This window comes from Camelus dromedarius, chromosome 19 (assembly GCF_036321535.1).
Source record: "Camelus dromedarius isolate mCamDro1 chromosome 19, mCamDro1.pat, whole genome shotgun sequence".
NCBI classification, from domain to species: Eukaryota; Metazoa; Chordata; class Mammalia; order Artiodactyla; family Camelidae; genus Camelus; species Camelus dromedarius.
In genome coordinates, this window is record NC_087454.1 from 31,772,429 (window position 1) to 31,784,707 (window position 12,279).

The window sequence follows — 12,279 nt, forward strand, 5'->3', positions numbered from 1 at the left end:
CCACACAGTGATGGAAAAAATGGTCACATACGGAGGCATGGGGAAGTCATTCTGGCTTTTCCGTGATACGGTTTGAACTCTATGCTAACCAGAACGGCCTGCCTTATGCCCTGTCACACTTGCATGGTACATCCGCTTTAACCACTAGAGAAGAGAACGCATTTAAAGATCAAAATGGAGTAACCGTGCTTCATGCATCCAAAGTGGAGTTGTGTGGCCATTGTGGATGTGGTTGTAGACTTATTTCTGTATCACTGAGAACTTGAATTTTCTAACCTGTATCAGGCTCAAGGACGCCACCAGCCCTCCTCAAAACAGTATCTGCTAGCATGGTCTCAAGGTCTCCCTTGTACCTATGTCACCATTTCTGACCCCAGTCCTTGCTTAACAAGCGCCCTGACTTCGTGCCAGCTCAAACCTAATTCTCGACAATTTATGTAACTTTATGGCTTTTGCCTGTATAAGCCTCCCCCATGTTGTAGTCCAGCCGGACACAGTTCAAGTGCTTCTTGAATCTCTGTCTCCTGGGCTGTAGTCCTCAGTTTGGCTCGAAAAAATTCTTTTCTATTCTTTTTATAGATTGTTTATTGATGATTTCCGTCAACAACAGGAACTCAGCTGAAAGGACCTGTCCTTTAAAAAAAGAAAGCAGGGAAGTGGCTTGAGGTAAATTGATGAACACAATGAAAAAGAAACACTTGGCCCCTGGGAGTAATTCACCATTACAGTCCTTCCAGCAAGTGGACTCTTGGAGTTGGCTGGCTGGCTCATTCTGGGGTGGAGAATAACACTGCAAGGGAAAGATAATAAGATCGCCTGCAGATCAAATTTGAGCCTGAAAGCTTATTTAGTGATTAGGATGGGAAATGAGGTTATTGATGACCTAAACAACGCAGTTGAGGACAGGTGAGGGCTGGGCAAAGAAGAGGCAGAGCCTGGAAATGAAAACCAGGAGGGTAAATTTTAGAACAGCACACATCAGTCTTCCTGGTGGCTGAGGAGCCAATGTACTTCCCTGTGTTAAACAATGCTGGACCTGAGCATTCTTTCCTGTCCCAGTGCAAAACAGCTCAGAAAACATGCAAAAATAGATGAAGGCCTTGCTCTCCAGGAAATATTTATTCCTGGAGGGTGAGCCCTGAACCATGTAAAACAGCCTGAATGACCACTTGCTCTGCAAGACTTGTTGGTGACCTCGACCGTGACCTTGCCCACAGCCAAGCCATTAGCCCATAAACTCTGTGCAAGTCCAATCAGTTCCCCAGTTTTTAAAAATGTTGTTTTTTTACTGAAGTGTAGTTGATTTACAACGTTTGTTTCAGGTGTATAGCAAAGCTATTCATTTATACATATGCATACATATATATTTTTAAGATTATTTTCCATTATATGATATTACAAGAAATTGAATATAGTTTCCTTTGCTGTATAGTAGGTCCTTCAGTTCTCCAGTTTTTAAGACCTAAAAACCCTATGAATATCCTGCCCTGACTTCCCTCCTTTGAAACCTATGAAGACCATCAGGGCGGTGTTCTCTCACTGTGTATAATGGGGGTAAGACGTAGTGTTGCTTGATCAGTGGATTTTTCAGGTGGTCTTTTGGGCAGCTGTCAAGAGTGAAGTGTTGCTCTTAGGTAGAAAACAAGTCTCATCGTATCTTGTCAGAAATGAGGCCACCGATCCTATCAAGTTGCCTTTCAATTTTGAATATTGGGTTACTTGCCAAGGTTTCTTTGGATCCTTCCAAGACTCTTGGGTCCAGGAATCCTTGACTTCTTTTCATCCTTGAAAATTCAGGAAGCTCAGAAGCTTTAGTTCCCGTATCAGTCCTGGGGTAACTCTTACCTTCCTCTCTTCTTCCCTCTCCCCTCACCTCCAGAAGGCAGAAGAAGGTGACCAGGGACTGATTTGAATTTGAAGTCATGCACTTTGAAGGATGGTTGAAGTGAGTTTCATCAGGAAGAAGTCCTTCCTAGAAGCTCCCTTATTTCTGCACAGACTTCTCCCAGAGGCTTATTGAACACGAACGGTCATCTGCCTACATCTAATTCAGTGATCAGCAAACAGGACCTCTCTTCCCACAATTGGTTCAAAACAATGATGAATCATCAAATTTGGGGGGTTTTTTTGGCAAGAATGAAGACAGAGTGACCCTGGGTAGGTAAGTAATGACTACTGGATCAGGGGACGCTTCTCTGGAGAGACGACATTTGAACTGAAGCCTGACTGGTGAGGTTGTGCTAGTCTGGGGTACCACATAGCACAGTGGTGCGAAGGGAGCACCTGGGCCAGGGTCCTCACGGACCATCGGACAGCTGAGGACAAGAATGAGTGAGTCAGCCAGGTGAAGCTGTGGGTGGAGATGGGCGGAGACCTTTCAGGCTGCAGGGGAGGCCAATGGAAAGGAAAAGGAATGCGAACTCATTTGTAAGCGAGAGCAAGATGAACGAGACAGGTTAGGTTGCAACCCTGGTGAAGATGACTGCAGAGGAGAAGATTCCGATTCCAACATTACAGAATTAGTGATAAGGGAAATGTATGTAAAAGGTGGGTCCTTCAGGGCGGAGACCTCCTCAAGAAAGAGGCAGTTGGCTTGGAGTTTTGGAGACTGGGAACAACGTGATGAACACTGCCATAAGGCATTACCAGAATGCAACACATGAGCCAGGGAGCGACTGGTGAAGAGACTGGAACCACGTGGGAGAGCTCTGCTTTATTTAACTTAGACCAGTACTTGCCTTTTCAAAAGCTGAGAGTCTCCAGTTAAAACAGCCCAGCTGGTTTCCTCCTTCGTGCTGGGTGTGAGGTTGGGCTTGGATAACCTCCATCTTCTACCTTCCGGGTCTCTAGCAGATGCTCAAGAGAAGTTTACTGAACAAATGACCTAAAAACAAGCCTCAGTCTTTCCAGTTGCCCAAACCTTGCCCATTGGTATAAATTGGAGGTGTCCTTCCAGGCCCAGCCCAGCCCTGCAGGCTCCATGGAGTGGCCCTGGACCTCCAGCCTCCTTCAACCTTCCCTGCTTTGGACTTAGAGCATCAGCTCTTAGCCAAAAAGGCTTTGGTACATTTTTCACATTTGTTTCTTCTTTTCCCAACTAGACTGTGAGCTCTGAGAGATCAGGGGTGAAATTTTACATTAAGCCAATATATTCACGAATATATGGGACACTGGGTGTATAGTATATGCTCAACAAAATATTGGATTTTCCCATCTGATGGGTGGACTTGAGTGAATTTCAGCCCCAAGGGGATTCTCAGATCTCTGGTCATCCCCTAGAGGATCCAGAGCAATCCAGGAAGCAAAAGAAGGATGAGGGATCACAGGTTGAAAACAAGGAGTGCCTCTCACTGTGTCACAAGAACTTCTTAATGAGAGTTTTGAAAAATGCCACACCTTAAATCTGCGTGAGTGTGGTGTTTGAAACATGGGCTTGCCTGGGGATGCTGGAAAAGTCCATGCATGCTAAAAAAAAAAAAAAAAAAGGAAAGGATTTGTGAGTGTTGCAAAGTTAGAAAGATACATCACTGTCCATTCAGTCTTCCAAGAGCCTTGGCCCTTGTGTCTGTCACCAGAGGCTAGGCTATGCTGAGGTAACAAATAGCCCCCAAATTTCAGCAACTAAAACCAAGAAAGACTCATTTTCTGCTCATGTCCATCACAGGTCAGCAGGGCCCCTGCTAGTCACAGTCACTCAGGAACCCCCGTGGATGGAGTAGCCACCATTCTGAACTGCTGGTCCCCATGGTGGAACAACCTGTGTGACCCTATCCAACCACAAGAAGGTTAGGAATGGCAGTGCCACCTTGAACCTGAACTAGGGACAGCCAGAGACAATCAGAGAACCCTACTACCGTAATCTCGGTGACCAGAAAGCCAGCCCAAGGGAGAGCCCCAAGCACAGGCACTGGAGTTCTCCAGTCCCAGTTTCAGGCTTAGGCAGATCTGTATGGATGCTAATAGCTATGACCAAGAGCCAAAGAGCTTGTGCCACCACTACCGTCCTGGATTCCTTGCCAAAAAGGGAAGCCTTGACTTTTTGTGAGAGTCTGTGTGTGTCACCTCGTGTGTGACTCATCCACTCTCCGGCACTGTGCCCCTCCCACCGCGGGAGCAACTCCCAAGCAGGACTTGCCTGTCAGGCTGCAGGGCCCCGGTGTCTGAGGCAGGCTGCCCTTGCCAGGGCAGGACCCAGCCTGGCTGCCTCAGCCTGGGGAACCTTCCTCTGCGGCAAACTTGGCCGCTCAGAGACACAGGAGCCCAGGAGGCTGACTCGCTGCAAGACATGGCAGAGGAAAGCCGCTGACACCCGCGTCTCCAGCTGCCAGGGAGCAGAGCGAATTTGCCAGTGACTTTGTCATTGGCTACCCACGGTGAGTAGTCCCGTGCCCTCTCCTCCTCCAAGGACTTCCTCCGGGGAGGAATTTCAGAGATGAGCAGCTGATTATGATTCTACACTTTTGAGGCTTTGTAATTTGAGGCTTCATTAATCAAATGGTAACTGGGAGACACTTCACATAATCTAGTAAGAGCACTAGTCCAATATGAAAATATTTTTGTTTTTATTTATTACTCTCTGCTTCTCTGACCCCATGCAAATATCAGAGTCCAGGAAACTGGAATCTTTAAAGGAGTTATGTTTTTTTTTGGATGACCTCAGAGTGATTAAGTACAAATACAGAAACTTTTTTTTATCATTGTTTTCCCTCATCAAACTTTGTAATGTTTTATCTACAATTATGACTTATTATCAAATCATCACCAGCTTTAAAGTCTCCTTGAACACAGAGGACTATTTTTACACCTTCACACACATTAAAAAAAATCTCACACTTCCAAGAACTAACCTATGGCATTAAGAATTCTTGAGCCTGGATGTGTTTTTTCTCAGATCAGACTTTCTCAGGAGGAATATGAACTTTGGGGAGATACCTCTCAGTTCATAAACTTGTTTGTATTGAGTTATTCTTTTGCTGTGGGGGGGGAGGATACTCAAATGTCTTTCATGTCATTCCTTAAAGTATTGTTGAAATCGATGCTTAACACAATGCCTTCCTTTGCCTGAAGGATTCTTTTTGTATTTGTTGAGTGTGACTTTTGAAAGTTCAGTTTTGCTTAAAAAACTTTTATCCTTTGAACTTCCCTCTAGAGTAAACTTGCAGATTAAAGAGTGAGGTTTGCGTGGACCTCACATCTATTTGGGTTATTTGAATGTTCTCCTACAAATTTTCTCTCCTCTGCATGTTATTCCTGAATCTTTGGATTGCAACAAGCAAGTTCCTAAGTCACAGCACTTTAAGCCCAGATGGTGAAGCTGATTTGATGATGATGACACTGGGGTGTCTCACAGAACCAGGGGGCATGAAATGCGGGCTCCTGAGTGTCACCAGGATGCTCTTTTTAATCTTTGTCTTGGTTGGTGTATCTGCTTCATTTGGGGCTATATTTCTTTCTCGATGATGGTTCTCAATTCTGTATATGAACAGCGCCTGGGGAGTTTTAAAAACCCCATTCATCTCTAAATGCTAATAATTAGTGCAATCTAGGCGAAGGGGTGTATAGGTGTTCACGGTGCTATTCTTTCACATTTTCAGTAGCAGTGAAGTTATTCAAAATCAAATGTTTGAGGGAAAATATTAGTGCCTGAGCCTTAGTGCCAGAAATTCTGATTCCATGGCTCTGGAGTAGGGTCCAGACATTGGTGATTAAAGGAAAAAAAGCTCCTCTGGGAATGCTAAGGTGTCAGGTTGGAAATCACGGCTAAGGCTGCCTTTTCAGCTTCTCTAGGAGACAGCGAGTCACATTTCGTTCCTTCTGTTGAAGTTTGAAAATTCCTGGGGTGAGGACTGGTTGGCCCAGCTTGGTCAGTCATCATCCCTTAAACCAGTCAGCTCTGGGAGGCACATCGTTCAAAATTGCCGCCGGCACAGTGAATATGGAAGACATCGGCGGTTTCCAAAGGAGTGTGGGTGGGGTGAGGGGTCAGCCAGGCAAAATGATTAACACCAACAGCAACAATAATAATAATGTGTCCAGTGTATCCTCCAAGAGAAATGCAAATTGTGTCCTAAGCGGCTACATTTGAGAATACCTCTTGATAAGCCAAAGCCATTATTTCTTATAATAACTACTTTTCAAATTATGTCATTGGCTTAAAACAATGGAACGATGGATTCTTTGTTAGCTTGAAAGTTGTGTATAGCAAAATCCAAATTAAATCTATTTAAAAACAAAAACAAAAGCTCTGTCCATGTCAAAGCAGCCCTTATGAGTTGCTGGCATTAAATTGTGTCTGTCAATAAACATCATACACATAGGTCAGTTCTAGGCATAGTGTTCTGGTTGTAGCAGGTGTACGTTTTACACCATAGCACACATCTGGTCTTTATACTTTCGCATTTCCATAAAGAAATTCTCTAAATCAGCAAGTAGGCTCTGAGTCATACCTCCCCCCACCATTGTCTTGCAGGAAATTCTATCTTGTCTTTGAAGGGGTTGCTTCTTGCCAAGGATTGGGCAAAAATTCTGAGTCTTAAGCTGTCTCAAGTTGTCCTGTAGCTGGTAGAGAGTGGCACTGGCACTGCTGGGCAAGCTTGGGTGTGGAGACCTTTTGTGATGGTCCCTCTTGCCATTGGTCTCAGATTGCAGTCCTGGCACCCTGAGTCACCCACAGGAGGTCCTGTCACCTCTGTGGGCATTGGGTTGCCAATGACCAAGGAGTCTCTGTGCTCTGGACGGACAGTATTGGAGGGCAGGCAGGCGATACATGACACTGATGCAAAAACGGCTTCATGATGACATGTTTCCAGCTGGTTCCAAAAGGAGAACTGGGCTTCTGGTCGCAAGAACTGGACTCCAGGAGAGAGGAAGTCTGTGATTCCTGAAAGCCTCAGAGTAGCAAGGGAGCGGAGGAAGACCTCACAGAGATGGAGAAGCAGTTCCCCATGCCCTTGGGAAGTTGCAGAGGCTGAACTTGATCTGGACAGTCTTTGGCCATCAAGAAAATGGTCAGTGTGATCCCTGTGGCCCTGGCTACCAGAGAGGAGCACGGGACACAGATGTTTCGGTGTGGACAAACTGGGGCTGAGCGCCGAGGCCCAAAGGCCAGTGGGGGTTGAGCATCTCGGCAGAAGCTGGCATGGCTGGAGTCACATCCTTGCATGCCCCTCTCCTGATGCCAGGATATCATCCCTGGGGAAGAAGGAAGAGGAAAAGAAAGAGCAAATGCTGAACTGATCAAAGGAGGTTTAGTTTAAACTGAAAGTCAGTGAGTTTACCTCGTGGGGGCAGACTTCCCATCACGGGTGCTAGTTAGGTTCAGTTACCTGCGCTGACTCAGTCTGACGTCCGCTAGATGTGTGTGTGCCGCTTTGTAGAGTGTCGTGGTCTCTGTGGAGTCTTCCTAAACTTGGGTTTGAAGGTCGATTCCGCCTCCATCGATGTACCCAGAAGGCCTTGCTTCCCTCCAAAATGAGGGCTGTGCCTCTGAGATGCTCTGTCACTTCCACCCGAAACCTCTGTGCCTTAGTTCTCCATGGTGGCTGTCCTCCTTCTGGGATCTCATCCTGCGAAAGCCAGTTTTGAAATGGCTTTTTTTGGGTGCCAAAGTCTCTTCTTGCCCAAGGGCCAAACTGTAAACAAATCGCCCTTTGAATAGAAACATGGATGCCCTGACCCATCTACTCACTTCATCATCCAGAATAAGAGTGAAATAACAGTCGTTTCAGACACTCAAAGGTCAAGAGAATGGACCGCTCAGAGATCTTCATTAAAGAAGTCTGAGAAGCTCCATTCCAGCAAGAATTAAAGTGATTGCAGAGAAAAGGCACGAAGTATTAAGAAAGAACGTGAAATGTAAGAACCCACAAGACGAAAGGTGTTTTTCTTCCCAGTGCTCAGAACTGAACGGGGTGGACACACTCTTTCAGGTTTAGGAGTTAGATGGCTCCTTATTTCCATTTCTTTTTTTACTTTATTTATTCAATTAAAACCTTTTTTAATTACATTTTTTGGAAGATCTATTTGAGGACACTTTTTTCTTTCTACTTATATGATAAGAATTATTCACATCTTCCATATATATGAGTTATGAAAAATTATTTTCATAAATGTGATAAAATGAGAAAATATCAAATATCAAATAAGATGGAACTAAAGTTCACCCCCCCCCCAAAATCATGAAATTATTTCAAAAGTAATCTGAAACTCTTACTCGTGATTTAATTGAAAAAGCTCTGGTCGAAGAAGGACGCATATTTTAATGTAGTTATTAAGGCGCTGAGTCAAGAGGGCCACATTTTTAATCCCCCCCACTGCTATGCTGATCCTAGTGGGGGTGCTCCTTAAAACTTCTCACTTTAATAGTCTCATTTCAGAAAGAAGACAGAATTGTTAGTCATCAATGAGCATGGTTATGAGGGTTTATACTATATAAATATTCAAATGTAGTGCTTTTATAGACATCCGTTGTTCAGAAATCATTCTTATGTGATGGAACTGACATATATTTTGATCTTATAAACTTACTTTACAACTGTTATGTATTTTTATGCTAGGCTGTTCCACTTCTGAATCGTAACCCACGTGAATGATATGACCTAGTTCTGGGATGCTTTTGAAGAAGTTTGAAGCATTATGCCCCAATATGTTCCCTAGTCATGATGATAACGTGGCTTTTATTTTTAAAAATGCTGAAGTCTGCCGCTATCTGAAAGATGGCGGAAGTGCGTTGGGAGAAAATGTGCATTAATGGAAACATATAAAGCTTGAGAGAAAATGTTCAGTCTTAGTGCCACCTAAATATCAGCTCAACTGTCTCATTTATTTCTTTTCACTTCTAGACTTGCTTTTCCTTCTGTGTCTCCTCTCTTGACTAACGTTGTCAAAACTCACCCAGATGCTTTGTCTGGAAACATCAACGTCGCCTTTTTCTCCGCTGCCTTTGTCACATGCATTTTCCTCCCGAAACTTTTGCTCAGTCCAGTAAACCTGACCTTCAGTAGCATTCTCCTCTTCACTCCTTGCCTGTTTGGCCATGAGCTTTTTTGAGTCCACCCTCCCTCCTCGTCCCCACGGAAGGGTCCTGGGTGGTGTACACCAACAGCAGAGGTTGTCGGGCTCTGCGTAGATTCTCTGACTCTGGGCAAAGCTCTGGAGACATCATTTCCACCGGGGTCAGCCTCTGGGTTTCCTGCCTTTATTTCCAGTCTATCCTCAACATCCAGTTTAAAAGTTTTCCGGTTAGAAGAGGAAAAGCAAATGGATTCTCACATTTTGTTTCTCCCTAGATTTCTGGGTATTCATGAGATTTCTGAAGATTTTTTCCTGCTCTATAGCTTGGCTAATGGGGGCAGAGAAAAGGAAGACAAACTTTAAGAGTGGCACTCTGCTTCTATATTCTATACCACTTCAAAATTCTGTTTCTTTCCTTTAACAGTTTTGAAGTTCTTCCCTTAAGTCCTGCCCCTTTTCTCACTTTGTTGCAATTAGTGAAGTTTTTTTTTCCTGGTTGTCAACATTTTGTCTGTGTTGAGGAAATATTCTATGATTCATTTCCAATCAATCACTTTAACTGAGAAATCCCATCAGTGTTTTTCTATAGATGTGAATAATATACAGCATCTTACTGATCTTCCCACTAATATTATACAATTGAAATATATGATATAATTCTGCTTCCTCATGCTAATATAATATTGTTTTTAATGTTTGTGCAATATTCCTTTGTATAGATTGATCCTAATTTACTACGCACATTATTTGACAAGGATACTGTTTTCAGTCTTGTTTTTGCTACTATGTCTCCAAGTGCTATCAGTAAACTTGCTTAGTGTGCTTTTTTCTGTACTACAAGTTATTTCTAAATGATACAAAGTCCCAGAAGTGCTGCAATGCCACCGTAATTTGGATTTACCTGGTTACTTAGTGTTCCTTTCCAAATTTTGTATACGTTTATAATCTTTCTAGTTTATCTTGGCAGCCTCTGTCAGATTAAATTCCCTCTTTGGCTTTGCAGTGACTCACGGGGTAGGAGGTTCTTGGGCACACCTTTACCCAGTGCCTGGCATGGATGCCGTTGGCATGCTTCCTCCCTGGCTACTGTTTACTTTCAGGTGTGAGTAGCCATCCATTCTTTAGCGCTGCTTGACATCTGCATAAAGAAGAAAGCATCCAATTCAAAAGAGATTTAGAGAAGCTGGCCAAGGCTCAGGGGAATGAAATGAAAACAGTTTAAAGTTTAAAAAACTGAGCACCTGGAGAAAACAGATGACTTACCTAAACATATGAGTGGGTGGCTCCATGGGTGTGGTTTGGATCTCGGAACATTCTTGCTTCCACGAATTTTGCCTACTGACCTGGGTCAGTGCCTTTACTTCCTACTGCTGGAGAGGTTACCTCTCAGAAATCCCTGTTAAAATGTACATTTACTTGGGATGATTAAATCACAAATCCTTAGTATTCACTTTCACGTGACTGGTGGTCAGCTTATCTGGTCCGTTAACTGTTTGGCAGTCAGTGGAATTCAGAAAGTCTAAGACACAAGAAAGGAGGTCCTTTATGTGGGAAAGTTTGCCTCAGAGTAAGGAGCTCTGTCCAAGGAGGGAGATTCTAGGCTGGATCCAAAGTGAGCCCCTGAGCATCTGGGCCCAGCAGGGGGGATGACTCAGGATGAAGAATGAAGGAATTCTGAAGACAATTCTACTTAGGTTGTACTTTTTAAAATGTTATTTAAACCTAGATCTCTCTATCTCTGCATCACCATATCCATCTATTTATTTTTCTATCTATCCATATCTGTATCTATATCTATATATATATAATTTTTTGGCGGTAAGTAGAGACAGTGATCCGTCCTTTCACATCTCCAACGAGGACAGGAAGGAAGACAGGGACAGAGCAAAGCAGTCAAAAAAAAAGCCCTCGATCAGTAGTCCAAAGAGTCTGTTTTTTCCAATAACTTGGGGCGTGACCTTGGAAAAGCCACTTCCTATCTGGACAATTTCCCCTTTGATAAAAAAGGGGAAATGATAACTTCTCTGTTTATCACATAACATTTAATGATGGCAAGGTGAAAGTTACATGTGAAATGTTCTCAAAGAAGTGACTCCAGCAGGGGAGGGTATAGCTCAATGGTAGAGCACATGCCTAGCACGCATGAGGTCCTGGGTTCAATCCCCAGTGCCTCCACTTAAAAAATGATAATAAATAAACCTAATTACTTCTTACCATCAAAAAAAAAAAAAAAAAAAAAAGAATTGACTCCATGACTCCATACATGGATCAACTCTTTCTTAGATTAGAAAAGTCACATGGCAAACTGAAAAAAACAAAATCACAGACCCGGGTTCCCCTTAGTACCTGTGAGACTAGCCTGGGTCAATTTTTCGTCCTTTAATGTTGGAAAATAGCGGAAGTCACTTTAGTCACTCGGAAATACCTAACGGCATTAAAAGAGCTAATGTAGACGTCCCAGGCACCGAGTAAATAGATAGCATCTACTCGTTTTACCCTCCTCTTGCCTTCTGTGATGCCTGCATTCAGGCGGGAGGAAGGGATGGTCATTGACTAGAGGTGAAACAGCAGGATGGCTGAATGACAGACGATGGAATCTTCCACCCCTGAGGTCACCTGAAGTGCGTTCCCGCAGTCTGTCTGGAACTTCCATCGCGTTCTGTGGATCTCACTGGAAACGTCAGCAGTTCACTGCAAAACCTAACTGTGCAGGTGGGAGCCGCAGACTGTCAGCTGACGGAACTGGTGATCGAAATGCTCAGGGTGTCTGATAAAATTCTGTCTGGAGCTTTGTTTACACTTGTGTGCAAAAGCCGTGATGGCTATGCCAATACTTTCTTTTTTTCCTAATCAAGATTTAAAGGCTGAAATTGTAGAGTTTGGTTTTTTTTCCCCCCCAAATCACCCTATTAAAATTGCTCTGGTCTCTAACACTTGTGCAAGTGTATTTAAATTAAGCAAATGATTGTTTCTGATGGGCCCACACACAGAACGCATCCGAGCAGGCAGCTCCCATATTTTCTTTCTGCCTGTGGAATTTCAGCCTGGCAAGTATTTCAACCCAGGAAACATGATTAAAGAATACATTTTGCCTAGTCTTTAAAATAATAGCATTGTTTGCTATAGAATTATGCATGACTGGGATAAAACGATTTCATTTTTGGCTAAAAATGGTCAAGTAGCAAATATCAACCATTGCAAAAGCTCCTGGCCTTTGTTGATGGCATCCACGTCTTCTGAGTCCTTCCATCTGAAAGCAAAGACACG